This window comes from Trichechus manatus, unplaced genomic scaffold, assembly GCF_000243295.1.
Source record: "Trichechus manatus latirostris isolate Lorelei unplaced genomic scaffold, TriManLat1.0 scaffold00156, whole genome shotgun sequence".
Classification (NCBI taxonomy): domain Eukaryota; kingdom Metazoa; phylum Chordata; class Mammalia; order Sirenia; family Trichechidae; genus Trichechus; species Trichechus manatus.
The window spans coordinates 2,639,989-2,662,423 of NW_004444092.1; the positions used below are offsets into that span (position 1 = coordinate 2,639,989).

The 22,435-nt window shown below is 39.3% G+C and overlaps 1 pseudogene; it reads right to left on the reverse strand.

Moving 5' to 3' along the window:
• Positions 1–533: 533 nt before the first annotated feature.
• Positions 534–14,005, reverse strand: LOC111822310 (heat shock cognate 71 kDa protein pseudogene; annotated as a pseudogene).
• Between the last annotated feature and the right edge of the window lie 8,430 nt (positions 14,006–22,435).

Sequence of the window (22,435 nt, forward strand, 5' to 3'; positions counted from 1 at the left end):
AATGAAAAAAAATAAATCACTTCTAATCCTCCACTCTAAGGACAACTGCTATTAGCATTGTGTTATACTTCATTCTAGTTGTTTTTTAATTCTTTATAAGACATTTGTTATGAAATATTTCCATTTCATATGTTGCCTGTTTTAAATACAGCATTATGCTTCAGGGCATGACTTACATTTTCACTTGTTTTCAGAACCCTCAAGTGCAATGTATTTACTTTTCCTGTGCTCCCATTTTCAAATATTCAGAATGCCCACTAAAGTATTTATACTGCAGCTCATACATGATTTTAAAAAAACTCTGCTGAATTTCTTGTTCGAAATTTAAGTTCTACGAATTACGTGATTATGTGAAATACGGTCTCTGCTCTCTGGTCTGGCCAGCCTCTTCAATAGTGGGTCAAGATGAATAGTGTGACCTTATCATTTATCTTCCAAACTTGGACTCTTTTAAAGTGAAAGGGTCATTATAATATTTAGCTCAGGGCAACAGGCATAAACCAGGTGTGTCTGGGGCAAACTGGGATTTATATTTACCATATAGTTGATGAGCTCCAGCCTGAGACACCTTCAGACATTCCTCCTGGCAGGCTGCCTACATTCTGGTACAATTTAGGATGATGGGGCTTTATACCTTCTCCATCTCTTTCTTTGATGCACAATTTCTTCCTTTTCAGCAATTTGATTCTTTTCTAGCTAGCTGATGATTTCATTGCACTACTCAAGAATGTTCTGTTTATCATCATTATTAATCTTGCCTTGAGGTTTTTCAGCTTAAATTTTGACCTTCATGATGAATGCGTAGGGTTTGAGTGGGCTCTTGGAAATCAACTTGTCTGTCTAGTTCTCATTTCCAGCTTTGTTTTTCTCTACTTCCTGCTCAAATGACCCTTTTCGTTGGTAATCTTGTTCTCTTTTTCTGTACTCTTGCATAAAACAAGCATACCAAGGATACTGGAGGTATCTGTATCAAAGATTTCCTCAGTTTGAGAAATATTTGTGAACACAAACTTGCCTAGCACATTGTTATTCTTGGTCACTGCTCATTCAACTTCATACACCTGGAAGGGCATAACCAACTTATTGTTAGAGTAGGTAATGACAGTTTTTGCTTACTTTTTGAAATTATGGAACCAGTAGTTAGAATACCACGGAACAGCAAGAACTGCAAAGAGCAGCAAATCCTGGGCACATTTCTCTCCGATCAAGACTTTTGCCTGGACAGCTCTACCATAAGTGACAGCCTCATAGATGTTTATGCTAAAGTTTAAATTCTTGCCACTGAAAGTCCTGAAGGAGTTTCTGAATATTGGGGATATGGTCAGAGCCACCTACCAGGATGATCTTAGACCTACAACTTGTCTTCATTGACGTCATGAAGGGCTTTCTCCACAGGGTCCAGCACACATTAGCATTCAATTATCATAATGGGCACGGATAAGGGAGGAATAGAGAAAATTAATCTAAACCTAGTCCTGGATACTGAAAGCGTGTGTGCTTAGTATTTTTACAAGCATCAGAGAAGTGTTAAATAGCCTTCTCATTCTCACTGATGTCCTCCTTATGTTTGCACTTGACCTTGAAAATAAAATGGTTAACCTTTTGTTAGCAAACTCTTCTCCACCCAAGTAGATATCCCCAGTTGAAGACTAGATATCAAGAATTATATTTTCAAAAGTAAGGATGGATACATCAAAAGTGCCACCTCTGTGTCAAAGATCAACACATTTCGTTTGACAGCAACCATCCTGTCCAAGCTGTAAGCAATAGCAATGGCATTTAGCTCGTCAACAATACTGAGACCAGAAACGGTTCTAGCATTGTTAGTGCCCCAACACTGGGAGTCAAAGCTGTGGTGATGTACCAGCTTGTCAAAGTAGGCTTCTCCAATTTTGTTCATTTTTGTCAAAATCAAACTTTAGATAGAAATTTTTCATCTCCTCATTGTACTCCACCTGGACCTTTGGCCTGCCTGTCTTACTGGACACTTGAATAATCAAATCTGTGCCCAATCATACATTTTCTATCAAAAATCATGTTGTAGGATTCATTGTGGCTTGACTATTTGCAGTATCATTGATCAATCATTTTATATCTGTAAAAATGACATAGCTTGGGTGATCCTATTTCCCTGAGTGTTGGCAATGATCTCAACCTTCTCATTCTGTTAGATAACCCCTTAGCAATGGATGGTGTAGGATCCATGCCAACTGCATGTTCCTTCAACATGGCTGCTGGGGAGGATTGACTGGCCCGACTCACTGGAGAAAGATGTAGACATCAGAGTGGCTGCTGTATTCAATAAACTTATTATTTCAACATATAAAAGTTGAAAATGTACAAAGAACTATATGCTAAACCTGACTTTGGAATTTGTCATTCTCATATATTTCTTATACTTTACATCAAATAATTTAAAATATTTTTAAACTTTATGTATGCTTATATTGTTTGTTGTCCTCTTCAACTTGTGTTTCTTACTCTATGTTTTGTTTGTGAGATTTATCTATGTTGATATCTATAGCTGTGTGGTATGTATGTATGATATGCTTGCTGTAGTGTAGCATTCCATTGTTTGACTATATCTGAATTAATTTCTCCATTTTTCTGGTGATGTATTATTAGATGTTTCCATTTTTTTCATTATTACAAACAATACAGCTGTAATCATGAAAGAAAAGATCAATGAATTCTATTATAATAAAGTAAAAACTGCATCAAAAGCATCTTAAATAAGTGTAAAAGACAATCCACTGAACATATTTTCAGCACTTATAACCAACAGAGAGTTAGTATTCAGGATACATAAAGAAATTCTACAAACCGATAGGAAGATTAAAAAAAAATCCTCAATAAAAAAATGTGAAAAAGTTATGAAACAATTTGCAGAAGAGTAAACCTGAGTGGCCAATAAAATGTTAAAAGATTCTCTATCTCACTAGAAATCAAGAAAAATGCAAATAAAAACTACGATAACTACACCCATCACACCGTAAAAAAATTTTAAAACATGACAAGCCCAAGTGTTAAACAAGTGTGAACTGATGAAAACCCTTTTCACCCGGCTTGTGGAAGTTTAGATTGGTACAACCATTTCTGAGAGAAAATTGTTAATATCTAGTAAAGTTAAAGACAAAAACACTCCTTGACCCGGCATCTCCACAGCTGGGAGATGTATACCAGAGAAACATTTAGCCAGGGATCCACAGATACATATACAAATGTTCTGTATAGTCTTTTTCAATGAACATTTTTATTTCGGTGTTTTTTAGATCATTGAGATCAAGCTAATTGTTAAATGAGAGTTATTTAGCTGTCTACATCTTTAATTCACCAGTATGTGTTAATATAACCACTTTTTGATGGTTAGTAAAAATATCTAATGGTTCTAATTCATTCATTTATTCCACCACATTCATTGTGTGCCTTCTAGGTGCTAAGTGCTATGTTAGGTACTGGGGTGAATAAGCTCAATGGCTACTGGCTATTATTATTTGTAAGTTCTTAAAAAATCACTCAAGTACTCCTATCTCTGCCCTTATAAACATCTCTCTCCCAGAAGGCAAGCTTCAGCCTTGCAGGGGCTGCAGCGTTTTCTGGGTTAACCCACCCTTGTTTCCAGTTGTCTATTCTTGTCATGACCATAGACATGCTCAATAACCACTGGTTGTTGGTGATCAGAGAGAAAGTTCTTGCTTTATCTATGTCTTGGGTCCTCATCTGTAAAGAGACATCGAAGACATCCATTTAATCACTAACAGGAAATGAATGAACAGATACAGAATGGCTTGCGAAATTACATAGCACAGACAGGAGTAATTCCCTGAAGTTCAATCTTCCAGAGCTGTTCCATTCTCGGCTTCTAAGATACAGGGGAAATAAGAATAACAAAACACGATAAAGAAAGAGGGGAAAGTGTTTCTGCACTGCTCTTTGTCCTTTTCTTCCACTATCTAATGCATTGCTCCCAAAGCATTTCAGAATGAAAATAAAGTGTTTTTTGTTTTTTTTTTTTTTTAAATCAGAGAAGGATGTTGACATCACTTTCTTTCATATTTATTGAATACAGTGTCCTATATATTTTGGGGTGACAAACTGATTTTCCTATTCCACATATTCACTAAATTGACGAATACTTCTCTTTCACCTGGCAAACTGGATTTTAATCTGGTAACCTTGATTTCAGGAGCTGCAGGATTAATCACATAAAACCTGCTAATGGGATGGAAATATTGCAGGAAAGTGATGCCTTCCTTCGATTAAAAGATGAATAATTTTGTATGAATTTTTGGGGAAAATAATTTCAGACTACAGGCAACACGAGGAAAAGTTTCTGCTTTGACAAAACGATCCCTGCCTGTAGCATACATGTCCCAGCTGTGCATTTCCGGCTAGATTTTTCCTGCTCTGTGCAGGATCTTCTGAGCATCAGCAAGGAAGACCAGAGATATATTTTGCTTCTCTTCGATTTTCCACCAAATGAACCAGACTTGGGGGATGGTCATCAGCATCCAGAGCAAAAATTTGTTCATTTCATAGTAACAGTGCATGGCAGAGAGGGCAGATAAACTCGAAACAAATTACATCTTCAACCTTGCTGAAACACTTTGGGACAATTACTGCTACCCATGGTGACCTCCCTTGCCCTACCTGTGCCGTTATACATAAGGTCGCTATGAGTCAGAGCCGACTTGAGGGCAACTAACAACAACAAGAACATTTTCCTTTAAAAGTTTATTCTTACTTTACAAAATTATCTTGATCATTATTATTAATTTCCTTTTGATTTTCCATATATGTTTTTTGGAGAGGCTTTTTAAAATTCCTCTAAAAACCTTCGGGTAATGGGTTTGGTAAAGCTCATAGTTGGAGAATACAGTTGTTTCTTCTGAAACAAAAATGTTATTGAAGAACTAACTATGGGAATGAGGCAATGAGATTGAACTAGGATGAGTTGGATGTTTCTCTCATTTGCTTTTTAAAATTTTATTTATTTTGTTGTTGTTTTTGAGAATGTACACAGAAAAACATATATCAATTCAACAGTTTCTACATGTACAATTCAATGACATTGATTACATTCTTCAAGTTATACAAGCATTCTCACCCTTCTTCTCTAAATTGTTCCTCCCTCATTAACATAAACTCACTGCCCCCTAAGGTTTCTATCTAATCTTTTGAGTTGCTGTTGTAAATTTGATCCCATATAAATGGTTCTTACAAGAGTATAATGCTCAAGGCAGACCTTTTTTTACTAGTTAAGCTAAACTATTGTTTGGTTTTAAGAAGACGTCCAGTGATATTTTTGGTTTGAGGTTTAAAGATTATCTCAGGGCAATAGTTTTAGGGTTCATCCAGCCTCAATGGCTCTAGAAAATCTGGAGTCCATTAGAATTTGAAACTCTGTTCTGTATTTCCCCCCTTTTGATCAGAATTCTTCTATAGAATCTTTGATTAAAATGTTCAGTAATGGTAGCCAGGCACCATCTAGTTCTTCTGGTATCATGGCAAAGGAGGCAGTTTTTCATGGAGGCAATTAGCCACACATGCCATTTCCTCCTCCTGTATCTGACTCTCCTTTTTCCTCTTTTGCTCCAGGTGAATAAGACCAGTTGTTATGCCTTGGATGTCTACTTGCAAGTTTTTAAGACCCCAGGCACTACACAACAAACTAGGAGGTACAGCAGAAGCACTAAACACATTATTAGGCTAATTAACTAGGATGTCCCATGAAACCGTGACCCTAAACCTCCAAACCAAGGAACCAAATCCCATGAGGTGTTTGTACATAAGCAGCCTCAGCAACTACTCTTTTTTTTTTTTTTTTTTGGTCATTGTTGTAAATATGTGTACCACCCAGCTATGGGAATGAGGCAATGAGACTGAACTAGGATGAGTTGGATGTTTCTCTTATTAGCTTTTATAGCACCCAGGCCTCACTCCTAATGTAAGACTTATTTCATTATCTTATAATTGTCTGCTGCCTCCCATTAAGGAGTAAGCTTCTTGAGGGGAGTGCCCAGTTTTATTTATCATTCTATTACCAGTGAAGGCAGAGAACCTGACACTTGGTTGGTGTTCAAAATATTTGTTGAATTAATCATAAAATGTAATAAGAATTTAAAAATGAGATAGTGGGGAAGATTGAGCAATGAAAAAGTATAAAACTAATGCTCACTTGCAATGAACATATGGAATCAAAATAAAACAGTAAAACCAAAGCCCTAAATAACAGTATGGCCACTATCACTTTTTTTGTTTAGGTATCAGGATTTCATTTTCATGAGGCTCATCTGCCTCCATAGAAATAAATTTCAATTAGAATATGCTGCTACCAATTTGTGAGAGTGCCTTCTGGAAAGTATCTGAGGCAGAGGCAAATATGCTTTTCTTCCTTAAAAACAAAAAATAAAAACCTAATACAACTAACTTGAAAACATCAGCAAGTATTACATTTTAAGAATAATGTGGATTTGGGTTTTAGAGGAAAATGTTAACTGCCGGTGAGTTGGCTCCTGACTCATGGCGACCCCATGCACAATGAAATAGGATTGCTGTGATCCATAGGGTTTTCATTGGCTAATGTTTGGAGGTAAATTGCCAGACTTTCTTCCTAGTCTGTCTTAGTCTGGAAGCTCTGCTGAAACTTGTTCAGCATCATTGCAATACCTAAGTATAATTTGGCAACTTCTTCGCTTATATTTGCTCAGCCCAGCTTAATCTAACATTATTTCAGAATTTGACTTTACTTCCTACAGTGATTATATATATATACATATATACATATATGTATACATATATACAAAATTTAGGAGCCCTGGTGGCACAGTAGTTAAGTGCTTGGTTGCTAACCAAAAGGTGGGCAGTTCAAGCCCACCAGCCTCTCCGCAGGAGAAAGATGTGGCAGTCTACTTCCATAAAGATTTACAGCCTTGGAAACCATATGGGGCAGTTCTACTCTGTCCTATAGGGTCACTGAGTCAGAATCGACTCGATGGCAATGAGCAAATAAATTTTATATATAAATACTTATATGTTGTTAGGTGCCATTGAGTCAATTTTTGACTTGTAGCGACCCCATGTGACAGAGTCACACTGCCTCAGAGGGTTTTCTTGGCTGTAATCTTTATGGAAGCAGATTGCCAGGTCTTTCTCCTGTGCAGCCTCTGGGTGAGTTTAAACCACTGACCTTTTGGTTAGCAGCTGAGTACTTACCGATTGTACCACCAGGACTTGTTCATATATATATATTCCTTAGTGATTTCCTTAGTCATCAGGGAACTGCTATTTAATACTACTGAGAGATTCCGTTAAATTGGCAGAAGCTAGAAAGACTGATAATACCCAGTACTGCCAAAGATGTAGAGCTGTGGGAACTCTCATCCATTGCTAGACAGAATGCAAACTGGTGCAACTGCTTTTGAAAAAAAATGGAGTTACCTAGTAAAGTTGAACAAGCCTATATTATAAGACCCGATCGTACTGCTGCCAGGTATGTGCCCTTGGAAACTTTTGTATATGTGTACTAGGAGACGGATGTTTACAGCTGCATTGTTCATAACAAAAAACAATAAAACAAACCTAGAAAAACCCAAGTGTTCATAAATTGTAAGATGGATAAGTATGAAATAGTTACATAATAGTACACAACATAGCAGTGAAAATGAAATCAACTCCAGTGCATACTTCAACTTGCATAATTTGAGCAACAGAAACAAGTTACAGATGAATAGACACAGTATTTCTCCATTTACAACTATTCAAACATAGGGACACGTAGGTTGTAAGGACTAGAAGAAAAACTAGAGAATGATTACAAAAAGTTTCAGGATAGTGGCAACTTCTGAGGGGGCAAGTAAGGGGTTTCAATCAGAGGGAAGCACAGAAGTAGCTTCTGGGGATGGTAATACTCTATTTCTTGGCCTGAGTAGTGGACATATGGATGTTTATTTTATTATTGTTCTTTAAACTGTGCAAATGCTTTCTGTAACACACTTGTATGGAAGCTATATTTCATAATTTTAGCAAAAGACAGCTATAGATGGGGCAGTAACCTCCCTCGGATATGAAGGTGAGCTTAACTGGATCTTGATTCCACTAATTTTGCTCTTTTATTTCAGACCTTTCCTTTCACTCTGCAGGCTCCTGCTTCATGGTGCCTTCTCAGTCTTCTGTATTCTACTGTCTCTCTGACTGCTTAGTATTCTGCACACATACCACAGCTGTGAACCTATCCCAGTAGTTTTCCTCTTCGGTCCTGGAGAGCAGAAAAATGCAGTGCTCTGTAAGAAAGGAAATGGTTTATGCCTAGACAAGAGCATAATTATGCCACTTAATAAGCTATTAATTAAATGCCTAAGCTCATTTTTATTGGTGACCTTTTGTGTGCCAAGCTGTCTGCTAAGTGTTGGGGATATATCCCTCTTCCCTGGCAGGGGATCCATAGTCTCTTACAATTTGGCAGGCAGGTTCCCTCTGTTTGCCAATGCTGATCAATTTGTGGTGGCTGCTGGCAGGGCAATTTTGGGAAGGATTTCTGTCTGCCATGGGGGAAGAGGGAGCATCTATGTAATAAATTTGCTATCGCTCGGGAGAAAGGCCTAGCAATCTGCACCTGTAAAGATTACAGGCTAGAAAACCCTATGGGACAGTTCTACTCTGCCACATGGGGTTGCTATGAGTTGAAAATCAACTTGAGGGCACCTAACAACAATAATCCCTGGACCTAAAGTCCAAGTACATGAAAGAAAGGTAAAGAAGACAATGGTCACATCTAAAATGCTGTTTGAATGTATTGACATACACAGGTATGCCAAAAATATAACACACGCTTTAACCATACATAACCAAACCACCAAACCCATTGCCGTTGAGTCAATTCCAACTCAAAACGACCCTATAGGACAGAGTAGAACTGCCCAATTGGGTTTACAAGGTTGTAATCCTTACAGAAGCAAACTTTTGGTTAGCAGCTGCGCACTTAACCACTGCGTCACCAGGGCTTCTTAACAACACATAAAAATCAAACCTGTTGCTGTCAGTTCCGACTCATAGTGACTGTATAGGACAGATTAGAACTGCCCCATAGGGTTTTCAACGAGAGACTGGTACATTCAAACTGCCAACCGTGTGGTTAGGAGCCGAGCTCTTCACCACTGCACCACTAACAACACACAGAGGAAGAGAAAGTTTGCTTGATAAACCCTTGCTGTGAGGTCTTTCTCCTGTGAGCTTCTGCTGTGCCGTTTGTATTTCCCATTTTTTCAGCGTCAGCCATGAATTGCCTCCTTTTTCTTCTTTATCGTGTCTTTGCCTGTATCTATTCAACTCAATTGTGAATTCTCTAAAGGACAGAGACCTAGCGTTTGTATCCCACATTGAATTTAACAGGTAATCTTGCATACAATACGGCTAAATAAGTATTTTTTGATGGACTGATTAGTCTAATATGGTTTCAGTACTAGGATTGAACCAATTATCAATTACCACTTAGTATGACGGCTCACAGTGAATCAAATTCACCTTGTTGGTTTATTTTTCTGATGAGGAGGGTATACTTTTTGGGTGTGAAACAGTCTCAGACTTAGAGATTCTAACTTATAAACTAATGATAAACTTAACAGCATTTGGAAAAAATTACAAGTACTTAGTATTTGGATTGTTTCTTTCTTAAAGAAGCCATTTTTGAATTTTGAAACAATGTATCATTATAGTTCTTTTTATAACATCCCACCTACATAGTATAATTTAAGAGAAGTGCTTTATAGCATGTTTTAAATACAGGTTGTCATCTGAAATATGTATCCTTTATTTTGTTGCTAGAAGTTTTTATGTGTTTGTGTACTACAGAAGAAACACCGTAATAAAATCATCCCTCTTCTGTTTCAATAACATGTCTAAACAGGTGATAATAGACACCCATTTCAGAGAAAGCACTTGAGCATAATATAGTTTAAATACATTATGAAATGTTTCTGATTTTTGAAGGAAGATTAAGATGCTGGGAAAGATATGCATTTTAGAATCAAAGAGGAAGTGACAACTTGTAAACAACACACCTGAAAACTTGAGCAACTGAAAATTGTAACCAAAGAGAAGCTGAGTTTTTCCTATGTTTAAGAATATTTTTGAGTTCTAAATGCCAAGTTTATGAAGGACTGGCCTCATACATCTGCCTATGTTCATGACTTTATGTATATTGAATGGATATTCGTTTGCTAGGGCTGCTGTAAAAAAGTACCACAGATTGGATATCTTAGAAGAAGAGAAATTTACTGTCTCACAGTTCTGGAGAGTAGGAGTCTGAAATTCTCGGAGGCAGCAGGGCCATACTCCCTCTGAAGTCTCTAGGGGAAGATCCCTTCTGTCTCTCCCAGCTCCTAGTAGCCCCAGGTGTTCTCTAGCTTGCAGCTGCAGCACAACTTCATCTCTGCCTCAGTTTCACATGGTCGTCTTTGCTCTGTGTCTGTGCCTCTTCTCTAATCCATCAGTCATATTGGATTAGGACACACCCTACTCCAGGATGACTTCATGTGAATGTAACTAATAACATCTTCATAGACCCTATTTCCAAACAAGGTCATATTCACAGGAATGGGAGATTAGGACTTCAACATATCTTTTTGGGGGACACAATTCAATCCATAACACCATGCTTGCCAAAATATTTCTCTATCTGCTGGTTGAGACTATACATGTCTACAACAGTGGACGTTTAATTCATTCTATTTTGGGACTTAAGTTTTAATGTAAAGTTACCCTGGGAGAATATAATACAGTGATTTAAATTCAAACTAAGGCCTCTATGACTGATCCTTAATTAGAATAAATTTTGGTAGATGGACAAGGGAGGAGAGTATAGCAAGAATTATATTAAGCATGAGAAATGCCATACGAAATCTTATCTATATATTGTGATTTTCTAATAAAATTGAATTGATAGTCACTTCTCTTCTAAAATATCAATGTCATAAGTAGAAATTCTACAGTCTATGTGTGTGTGGTATATACCATGCATAAAGTACCTGGGAAAGGCAATTTTTCTCCTCTTTTGCAAGTGATTTTTTTACCACACTCCAAACCTGAGATTATGCTGGGTACCACGGAAGTGTTTAATAGATGCCCTTTGAAAGGGACAGAATGCAGTTCTCCATCTGTACCCCAGAGGTAGAAACCAACAAACAAGTATTATTTCTGTCAGAAGCTCTATTGGGGAACCACTCAGTGTTGACTATATCAATTTTATTATAAGGTGTATAGATGTAGGAATTATTATTATACAATTTCCATCACTTTAGTTAGTAGATGATAAATGAGAAATGGTTTTGTGTCCGTTGTATAATGGGCAGGATTAGTATAAAAAGTTTCTGTAACACTAGTTAAAGACTGAGAAATATGAAAATAAAACTGGACTTTTCTGTGGTAGACAGGAAAACAACCTAAGCATTGTCAAGTTCAGAGGATAAGGCTTTGTAAAGCCAGTCCTAGAATATCTGTTCCAGACAAAATCCACCTTGGCTGGGTCAAATGCAGTTTAACTGCGTTGTGAACAGATATTCTTCTCGGTTATTTACTTTAGGTTTTGAGAGCAATTTCTCAATATCATGCAAGCAATAGTTTGGCTACAAGAATACAAGGAAATAGTATTAAATTTTCTTCAGAGAAGAGTTAAATTTGGACATTAATGACATTCTGAGTATTAGGACTTGAGAAAGTACATCCGGACTTAAAAACATCCTGACTACTCAGATTTAGAAATTGTTATATGGTACCAGTGTGTTGGAGAATGACCCTGGAGCATCCTTCCAGTGTTTTGATGCTCCTTGAAGCTGAGCTAAATCTGGCCAGCTGCAGAGACCTTGACTCACTCAGGGGAATTAGGAGTCAGCTTTGTCTTTGACTTTGGTCCTAGATATACAGGTTATGCTAGATACATGATGATAGAGATAATATTCCTATTGGTATAGCAGCAAAATGAGTCACCTAAGTTCATGAGGGATGAGAATCATGATCAGCACGAAGCTGGTTCCTGTGAGGCAGAGGTCAGATATACATCTCTGCCTTGGCACTTCATGCTTTCTGACACCAGCTGTTCCCCGCATGACACTCTATACTTCTCTACAGGGTTCGGTGATTCCTTGCAATGGCCACACAGAACTCACAGACCATACTCATATTACATGGTTTCTTAGGGAAGGAACAGGCTACAATTTGGAATCAGGATCAACTTGGAAATAATAGGGACAACTTGGGATTAGGATCATGAAACACATAGGCAAGATTTGGAAGGCTCCCCCAAGGTGGAGAGTACGTCCCTCGCTTCTTCAGTCCAGGACAGCTTCCAACCAGGACAGCTCTCTCAGCTTCTATCACTAGCAGACCTCTCAGCCATGCTAGCAGGCCTCTCAGTCATGCAAGCAGGGCCCCTCTCAGCCGTGCAAGCAGGATCCTTGGCTGTACAATTGGGCCCCTCTCAGCCATGCAAGAAGGCCCCTGTTAGCCATGCATGCTCCCTCTCAGCTGTGCAGGCCTTTCTGCATTTGACCTCCCTGCCATCATCCTCTCCACTGCCTTCTGGTCCAGCTCATAGCCAGTGTAGCAGCTTGCTCAGCTACTGCTCTCCTAACTGCAGCTTTCTGCTGTCACGGTTGGCTTTGCCACCAGGTACTCTTCTGGCCTCTGGATACCAGCTGTCTGCCACCGGATCCCTTGTGGGATCCTCGCTATCTTCAGTATTACAGCCTTTGACCCATATTACAGCTCTTTTAGGGAGTTCCTCTTGCAGGACCCCGGGTCCAAACTGCTCCGCTCCTGGCTTTTCTTGGTCTTGAAGTTCCCTTCTTGCCTCTCTTCTCTCTCAAAATCTCTGAGGGGTTGGCTGCTTATATAAGAAAACTTGTCAAGTTCAAGGCATGGCCCTCCCAGTAGACCATGAACTGACCAATCCCCTTGGTGGACCAAAAGTCAATCCTATTGGGTGATTTTCAAGCCACTACTTGAATAGCAAATTGACCAATCCCTGCAAGGTAGGTAAATTAGACCAATCACAGGGCAGACTGTGGCCCAGGGCCAGACAAAAAGTATCAAACCATCAAGTTTACAGTTTACTTGGGAAATGTCAATCAACCTGGGAAAACCCCTGAGCAAAAGTAACAAACTCTCTGGGGTAGGAAAAAACCTGGACCCTGGACCACCACTCCCCCTCCCCCCAAGATCCTTCTCCAAAGTACTAGGGCAAAGGTAACTCCTCAGGGTTTATGGGGAAAAATCTCCCAAGTTGTTTTTCCAAAGGACCAATGCAAACGGCCACACAAATGAACTTATTTCACCATGCTACCAAAATGGCTAATATAATTTTTGTTGTAGAAACAAGTAAAGGGAGAAATCAGTGTGGGTTAGTATTGTCAGAAGTTTCTGGTTAAGATGATAGATTGAAAATCTGTCAAAATCATCCTTCCCTAATACAGACAGTTTCCAGGTTATGAACAAGATCTGTTCCTAAGTTTGTCTTTAAGTCGAATTCATAGGTAAGCTGGAACAGATACATATGGTTCTTATTTACTGTCAGTTAGTCAAATGTTTGTCTTAGTATATAGTATATATTTTACCTTTCTATGAGAATAGAATACTTAAGAAACATTTCCAAATCATGCAGTGTTCTCATGAGCATCACAAAGTAGTGAGTGCGTTCGTTATTATGAACCACTGTATGTATTTAACTCAAATTTTTAATATCAGTCATGTGTCACTTAATGTCCAAAATGTGTTCTGTGAAATATGATGTTATATGATTTGAAAGTTCTGTGAACACCATATTATAGCATATACAGGCATTCCCCGGGTTGCCTATCCCCACCACTATTCCGCCCACCTGAAGAGCAGGAGCAGCCCAGGCCCAGGAAGTCCCTGCCACCACCTGCCTTCGGACAAAGCCCAAGAGCTGTATCCACTGGATACAGGAGATTGGCCTTGCCAGGTGTGCGGCTGTGGGCCAGTTGGAGGCCATGCTGACAGGTGGATCAGGACTTCGTGTATGTCCGCGCACAGGGCAGGGGGCACACGAGGGGCACAGAGAGGTGCCCGCGGGGACTGGTGGGGAATGTGTCCGGGTGCTGGAAGCACGGCTGGCGGTGGCGGCCCTGGCTGCCACCACCCTGTTGGTGTGGCTGCTTCCTGATCATGTGCAGCCGCTGCTGCCACCTGGAGCCAGGAGCCCGCGAGTGCCCCAGCCTGGCCAACACCTGCAGCAGGAGCAGAGCAGCCACAGCAGGCACTGTCCTGTGCCAGGAGTGAGTGGCTGCGTGGCTGCTGGGCGGGTGAATGAAGCCAGGAGGAGGGGAAGGAGGAAGAGGAGGCACTACACGGATTGAGATGTATCCTGGAGCCCTCCTCCTTTTTCACTCTGGGGTTTGGGGTCTTTAAAACCATTAGGGGGAAATAATAAACGAAAGAAGAGCTACTTTCCCTTAAACAAACAAACAAACAAAAAAACCTTATCAGACCACAGACGTATATGCTGTTGGATGTTGCCCAAAAGGATGTTATGCAGTGCATAACTGTACCAGGCTTTATGGAAGTTCATTCTTAAGTATGAGTCGTCCGTAAATCAAACATTCATAACCTGGGGATTGCATGCACTTAACAAAATTAGCACCCCGCCCCCCCACCAAAAAAAAAAAGTATCAGCCAAAGCAAAAAGAAATTCACCCACAGCAGACAAAAAGGTATAACCTAAAGTAATCGGCCGTTGCCACTTCCACCAACAAAACCTGGTCGCGGAGGAAGAAACAGAAGGTTCTTATGCACAGATAACAGTGGAGCGTGGTAAGTTCCTAATCTCTACCCTCCGGAAAACATTCAGAGCCACGACAATTCTTATGCTGGGAAAAATTGTGAAATTCTTTGAAGTGGGGAAAAATATTACTGAATGTCCTGTCTAGAGTACACTTCCAGGCTATCTCTGCCTTTCATTGTCTTTGAGCTATTTCACAACTTTGTAATTTGTAGGTAACTGACAGTAATGCAAATGCTTTTTGTCTACAGAAATGCAAATTGTGTCTCATTGAATGCAATTTACTATTGCCTTGTGGACTCTGACCAGACTGCCAGTTTTCCATTTATTTATAAATTCATTCCAACATTTCTTATCTGCTTATGTATGTATGATGCTTTGAATTCTTTTGAACCAGTTATAATATTTGTCATTAATTGAGTTAATTAAAATCTTTAACGTGTCTATTTTATATCGATATGACAGTTATGATGATATCTTCTTTTGAAAAAGTATCCTTTAACATTGTCAATATTCTAGATCTAGAAAAGCACAAACTGATTGGGTATCTTACATTTTTCTTCTGCTGACAGAAGAGTAGTGGAAACTTATACTGAGTAGAAAAGATGCAATGTGTTAAGTGTGCTATCAATGAATAAGGAAGACTGAAGAAGAACTGACACCTTTGAATTATGGTGTTGGCAAAGAATATTGAATATACTATGGACTGCCAGAAGAACAAATAAATCAGTCATGGAAGAAGTACAGCCAGAATGCTCCATAGAAGCAAGGATGGTGAGACCTCGTCTCACATACTTTGGACATGTTATTAGAAGGGACCAGTCCCTTGAGAAGGACATCATGCTTGGTAAAGTAGAGGGCCAGCAAAAAACAGGAAGACCCTCAACGAGATGGATTGACATAGTGGCTGCAACAATGGGCTCAAACATAGCAACAATTGTGAGGATAATGCAGAATTGGGCAGCCATTCATTCTGTTGTACATAGGGTTGCTATGAGTTGGAACCTTCTCGATAGCACTTAGCAACAACAACAGCAAGTGTACTGTAGAACTGATTCTTAGTGATAGAAAAAGGCTTCATGGTCACTGATGAACTGGGCTAGGAAGAGCAGGTGAGATTTTCACAATCTCCAATAAGGTTTAAACTTTTTCCAAAAAGGCAGTGGGGAGCCACTGAAGACTTCAGAGGAGCAGAGTAACATGAATGGAATTTGGTGTGTGCAGAATGGGTTAAAAGGGAAAAATGGACCCTTGGGGACTAGCAAAGGGCTAATTCAGGGTCCAGGAGAAAGTAAAGATCTGAAACAGAGTTGTAACCATAGAAATTCACAGATAGGACATCTGCCAGTGGCATGTAATATATTTTCGTCTGTAAAATGAGCATCTTCTACTGAGTTAGCACAAAAAAAGAGGCTTCAGATCATCATAGATACAGCATTGTCTTATAATATGCAAAGTCATCATTTGCCATTCTTTTTATTTTTATGATGAGGGGGAGAATCAGAAGACAGATCTTTTACAGAAAGAGCATATGATTAATATAATCTCAAACCAGAAATTTAAAGTGTTCTAATTTCTCTCAATAGTCTTATGTTATTTGGATTTGATACTCTCCCTGGTATAAAGCTGTAAGCCTCTAACACTTTTGTTTAAAATTTGGTGAGTGAGCAAGAACTTTTGTAGCTCATTAGTATCCATGCCCACAACGTTAGTAGCATTGCCTTCAGAAACATGCTGAATCCTGATGTGCCTTCTGCTCAGCACAATTGAGCTCACAGCTGGGCCAGTGCTGCTGAAATGTGTGGATTCTGTGGTAAGCAGAATTCTAAGATGACCTCCAACACTGAGTGCAAGAGGAACCTGTAAATGTGATGAGATGTCGTTCTCCTGATTGTTTGTTTTCTTGGGTGCCCTCGGGTCAGTTCTGACTCACAGCGACCCTATGCACAACAGGACAAAACACGGCCTGGTCCTGCACCATCCTCACAGTCGTTGCTATGTTTGAGCCCATTGTTGCAGCCACTGTGTCAGTCCATCTCACTGAGGTCTTCCTCTTTTTCACTGACCCTCTACTTTACCAAGCATGATGTCTTTCTCCAGGGGTTGGCCCCTCCTGATGATGGATCCAAAGTAAGCGAGACAAAGTCTCATCATTCTCATTTCTATGGAAGATTCTGGCTGTACTTTTTCCAAGACAGATTTGTTCATTCTTCTGGCAGTCAATGGTATATTCAATAGTCTTCGCCAACACCATAATTCAAAGGAGTCAATTTCTCTTCAGTCTTTCTTATTCATTGTCCAGCTTCCACATGCATATGAAGCTATTGGAAACACTATGGCTTGGGTCAGGCTCACTTTAGTTATCAGAGTGACGTCTTTGCTTTTTAACACTTTGAAGAGATCTTTTGCAGCAGATTTGCCCATTGCAATACACCATTTGATTTTTTGACTGCTGCTTCTGTGGGTGTTGATTGTGGATGCAAATAAAATAAAGTCCTTGACAACGTAAATGTTTTCTCCATTTATCACAATGTTGCTTATTGGTCCAATTGTGAGGATTTTTTGCTTTTTTTATGTTGAGGTATAATCCATACTGAAGGCTGTAATCTCTGATGTTTATCAGTAAGTACTTCAAGTCCTCTTCACTTTCAGCAAGCAACATTGTGTTATTTGCATATCACAGATTGCTAGTGAATCTTCCTCCCATCCTGATGCCACAAGCCACCACCGTACAACAAACAGGTGGTGGTAGTATTTTCATGATTAGTTATGTTGTCTGGTTGGCTTTAAGAAAAGGAGGTTATAATGGGTGGAACTAACTTAGTCAGATGAGCCCTCAAAAGAACCTGGGCTCCTCCTGGTGAAAGAGATTCAAAATCAGGAGATTTGAAGCATGAGAGATATTAGACACAAGGCAAATTCTCCACTGCTAGCTTTGAAGATGTGGGGACCACGTGGCCAGGAATGCAGGCAGCCTCTAGGATCTGAGCGTGTCCCCCAGCAGCCAGCCAGCAAGGAAAGAGGGACCTCAGTCCTGTAACCACAAGGAACTGAATTCTGCCACAACCACTTGAGCTTGGAAGAAACCCTGAGCTCCAGAGAATGTAACCAGTTGACACCTTGATTTCAGCTATGTGAGACCCTGAGCAGAGAACGCCCCCACACCATGCCTGAACTTCTGACCTACAGAACTGTAAGCTAATAAATAGGAGTTGTTTTAAGTCACTAAGTCTGTGGTAATTTGTTATGTAATAATAGAAATCACCAAAATTCTAAGCTTGAAATTTGCCTGAATTTAAGACAAGCCAATAAATGGTATTTCCTCAACTACAACCAAATAATTATCTTGGGGACTAAGAGGAAAAAGGCCCTATTCTTGCTGTCTGACTGCCACTGAGGAAGGGTGTGACTTCTCTGGGAGTCAGCTTCCTCAGCCTTAAATGAAGGAGTTAGGTGAGATAATATGTGGCCTCTCTAGCTCTAACACTCTATGGTTGTCTTCTGGCCACTTCTACCTGTAACCGACAAAATGAAAGCTATGGCTAAACAAATAAGTTCATTCTCTGGTTCCAGAGTTGTTGGGGCAGGAGGAAGTGCCAGTTCTAGAAATAATGCTGTAGTACTTTCTGAAGATATATTTTTCGATTTCTGCTTCCTGGCTCTCTTGCCCTGCTACACTCCTGAGATGGACATGGAAATCTATGGGCTCAGGACTCTAAACGAACATTAAAACCCTTACAGATGTCTTGGTCCTTGTTAGGGGATTTGTCACTATGTCTTTTAAAACTTAAATATGTCATGTTATAGGTCTGTCCTCTCATGCAGGCTAATCCTTACATTATTTTATTTACAACAAAACAAAGAAAGCCAAACTGCACAAAACATTAAAACAAAAACATGATCAGTCGATCAAGTCAGGATATACTGTCTCTGCTTCATGGCAGGCACAATATGCCATTTATTTCAGTGTAAGACTATTTCTCCACACAGCAATGGACATGAATACATGTGGGCTGCTCTGCACACCAACGCTGTGCCAAGAATGAAGAATAACAATACCATGATTGTCGTAGTGTTTTGAAAGCCAGGCTTCCTGACTGTCAGTCGACTGGTTTTGTGCTGCAACTCAATGCCTATTAATTATTAATCACACTCAGTGATTCCAGTTTTCCTGTAAAGCCTGAATGGAACTCTAAATTGTAATATCTCTACACCATCCTTGCTGTGATTTGGGACTTCTAGTAACACAATAATCTTAAGAAGAGTCTTAGTATTTGTTTATTTTATTCCTCTTATTATTTTTGAAGACTAAGAGAAAAATTTTCTCTTTTTTAAATTGCAGAATGAATTCAAGGTCACTATAGAAGTATTGGAGCCCTGGTGGCACAGTGGTTAAGAGCTTGGCTGCTAACCAAAAGGTTGGCAGGTTGAATCCACCAGCTGCTCCTTGGAAACCCTATGGGGCAGTTCTGCTCTGTCCTACAGGGTTGTTATGAGTCAGAATCGACTTGATGACAATGGGTTTTTGTTTTTGTTTTTTAATAGAAATAATAGTAATGCAGACAATCAAAAAATATACCAAAGTCTTAATCAGGGAAAATCATTGTTAACTTCTTGATGTGCATCCTTCCAGATTTTTAAAATATGTCCATTTATTTAAATACATAGTATTTCTTTTAATAAAATGACTTTGTACTCTAGCTACTGTTCTGAAATCTGCTTTTCTCAATTCAATAGATATTGGAACATTAATAGGTAATAAATCCATAATAAATAAACGTGTGTTACTATTATTAAATGGTTGCATATTATACCTCAGCATGCCTGAAACACAATTGGTTTAAGTTGGAATCAACTCAATGGCAACTAACAACAACAGCACGCTATTAAATAGTTTTTAGCTTTTCACTGTAACAGATTCATTGTGATAAATATTTTATATACAAATATTTGTACCCTTGTCCAATTACTTTCTTGGGATAATGTCCTAGAAGTGGGATTGCTGAGTGCATTGCTATAATGGGCGTTTGTTTTTTTTAGCCATTCAGTATCTACTCATTCTCATTTTTGGAAAGAAACAAAACAGAACACTCTGATTTCCTATAGGAGTGCTATTGTATGTAGTTTTGGTGGGACTGTGACTTAAGTTATCCTGCCCTCCCCAGCCAAGCTAGGCCAATCAGATCCTCTATGTCTTTGAGCTTTAGTTCTTGAGTGGAGTGATACAAGGACTTAACACTGTTGGGGGCTCTTTCATTTATTCATTCATTGATTCCATGGGGATGGCCTGATGACTTGTCCAGTTCGAGTCTTTTTCTGGGCTTGGTTCCGCAGCTTTCCCTTTGGTTCTGCACACTGTCCAACAGTCTTACAAAAATTTTATTTTTTGGCTTAAGTTAGTCTGAGACAGTGTTACTTGCCACCCTAGTGGACACAAAGGATGCTAACATTTTGTTGTTGTGTGTCCTCAAGTGGATTCCAACTTAGAGACAGTACAGGACACAGTAGAACTGCCCCACAGAGTTTCCTAGGCTTAAATCTTTATGGGAGCAGATTCCCAGGTCTTTTCTCCACTGGAGCGGCTGGTGAATTCAAACCACCAACCTTTCAGTTAGCAGCCAAGCGCTTAACTATTGCACCACCAGGGCTCCTTACTAACATTTTAAGGCTTTAAAATATATACGACCCAACTGACCCTCCAAAATGTTGTATCCGTTTACATTGGTATCGACAGGATATTAAACTCATTTCCTCTTACTTTCTTCAAGACTGAGTATTATAAAGCATTTTAGCCTTTGCCGAACTGAGGGACACTTTTTTACATTGTTGTCAATCTTATACTTGCATATCTTTAAAAAAGCTTTCTGTACCCTGAACAAAGTGCATAACAACACCCCAAGGTGATTCCTTTGAAAAGGATAGCATTCATTTGATAGACGGGCCATAGTTCAATAGATTTGCCCTTGTTCCTGAGACTACATTAGCTCTTACGCTCATGGATGATTTCTCAAGCGGTTGTGAAATGACGATGTGGAGAGGGAGGTTTGAGACCGTACTGAGGCACTTACTGCTAATCTGGAAAAGAACTGTTAATGGATGGAATTGTGTCTCCCAAAAAGCTGTGTCGAAGTCTTCACCCCTGGTACCTGTGACTGCGACTTTGTTTGGAAACAGGGTCTCTAATGATATTATCAGTTAACATGAAGTCATACTGGAGTTGGGGGGATCCTAATTCAATATGAATGGTGTCCTTATAAGGGAAGAGACCCAGAGACCACACAGAGGGAAGATGGCCATGTGAAGATGCATCTACAAGCCAAGAAGTGCCAACGATTGCCAGGAGCCATTAGAGCCTAGGAAAGAGGCATAAAACAAATTCTCCCTCAGAGCCCTCAGAAGTAATCAACACAGTCAACGCCCTAATTTTGGACTCCAAGTCTCCAGAAATGTGAGATAAGAAACTTCTGTTCTTATAAGCCACCTAATTTGTGGTACTTGTTATGGAAGCTCTAGGAAACTAATACAAGAACTGAATGAGAATGAGCAAAATAAGACTTACAAGCATGACCTTGATTCTGGACATCTCTCTTCTTTATCTTTCTGTGATGAGATTCTTTCATCATTCAAACCCAAGTCAGGTGCCACCTTTTCTTTCATTATTCAGTGCTTTTATTGCTGTTGTTGCTTCATTCGATAAGCCTCAGCACCTGCTATGGGCCAGCACTATTTGAGGTACAAGGGATCACCAGAGAGCAAGATGAAAATGGTATCTGCTATCACAGAGCTAATCATACTTTATCTGTATTTCTCTGATAGCAATTGCCAGCACTTAGTTACTTGGGCATATGGCATCCACCTATCAGCAAATGCTTTTATGTTTACCCCATTGCACTTATCATGGTGTCTTGCAACTAAAAGACAATTGATGTGTGATGAATGAATGAGTAAATAAGTGATGAATAAATAGGTGAGTGGATAGACCAGTCTTCCTGGCCTGTTCTCCCTGAGTAATGCAACATAATTCTTACCTTTCTGAAATAGTACAAAAACAAACACAACCTCAATCATTATGGATTGGAGTCACATAAAATACTTGGTACCAATCCCATTGCCATCAACTAGATTCTGAATCATAGAGACTGTATAGGACAGAGCAGAACTGCCCCACAGGGTTTCCAAGGCTGTCATCTTCACAGAAGCAGACTGCCAAATCTTTCTCTCGTGGGGTGGCTGATGGTTTTGTACTGTCGACCTTTTGGTTAGCAGCCGAGCTCTTAATCACTGCACCACCAAGTCTCCCCTTGGTACCAAGGAAGCCATTAAAATGGAATTAAAAAAAAAATCAGACAAAAATATTTCTGTGGAATTACAGAATACATTTTTATAGCCTCACATAATTGAATCAGGATTGAAACAAAGGCAGCAAATGCTGAAAGATGTATTTATCTAATAGACATATCTGTTTGGAAGAAGCCATTAATGTATATTAGGAAAGAAACTGCATTTTAAGAAATTGCAGTAGAGGAAATTTTTTAAATTTCCGTAACTATTTTTTATGTTCATTAATGACACAATGAAGCAGAGATTAAACATTATATCTATACTTTGGTTTATTTTAAAAGGAGTTTTCTTTCGTGTGTGGAA